Raw genomic sequence first — 1049 nt, forward strand, 5'->3', positions numbered from 1 at the left:
CACAAACAGAAAGTTTATAATTTTTGTGACCTAAAAGAAAAATAGTTAAAAATAAACTTTAATAAAATAAATAAAAAAACAACAATAAGTATTTTGTTGTAAGTAGAAACAAAATAAAATAAATAAAGCAACAAAGAAAACAAAAAAACAAATTTGAAAACTAATGGCACTAACAGAAAGTATATAATTTTTGTGACCTAAAAGAAAAATAATTAAAAATAAAATTTAATAAAATAAATAAAAATAGCAACAATAAGTATTTTGTTGTAAGTAGAAACAAAATAAAATAAATAAAGCAACAAAGAAAACAAAAAAAGTGCCACTTACCGGGCCCCCACGGCCTGAATACGACTAGAAACCCTACCATGGGCTAGGATTTAGGCCCGCTGGAGGCCCAGTAGGCCCATAGGCACACAGCGTACGGTTAGGCCCGAAAGTCGACAATTGAGAGGAGCTCGAGAGGGTGGGCGCAGCAGTGCTTATAAACCACCCTCGAGCTCTCTCAGCCAGCGAGGTGGTACTAAACTTTTGATGCGGGGTAGCACAAGGCCTTTGGTGTAACGCCCTCGATGCGGCTATATCTCCCACGTGTCGAAGCATGACTTAGAGGCATAACCGCATTGAAAACAATGTCGCAAGTGAGGCAATCTTCACAACAATCCATGTAATACAATAAGGGGAAAAGGAAACATAGTTGGCTTACAATCACCACTTCACACAAATAAATGAATAAAGCATTACATCAACCAGATACACACAAGGTCTGACTACGGAACCCAAAATAAAAGAAGACTACCCCAGAAGCTACACAGATCCCCGATCGTCCCGACTGGGCTCCACTACTGATCAACTAGAATGAAATAACACAAAGAACAAGATCTTCATCGAGCTCCTCCTTGAGCTTGATTGCATCACCTGCTCGGTAACATCGGCACCTGCAAACTGGTTTTGGAAGTATCTGTGAGTCACGGGGACTCAGCAATCTCACACCCTCGCGATCAAGACTATTTAAGCTCATGGGTAAGGTAAAAGTATGAGGTGGAGCTGCA

The sequence above is a fragment of the Triticum dicoccoides genome, chromosome 4A, assembly GCF_002162155.2.
Source record: "Triticum dicoccoides isolate Atlit2015 ecotype Zavitan chromosome 4A, WEW_v2.0, whole genome shotgun sequence".
Lineage (NCBI taxonomy): Eukaryota > Viridiplantae > Streptophyta > Magnoliopsida > Poales > Poaceae > Triticum > Triticum dicoccoides.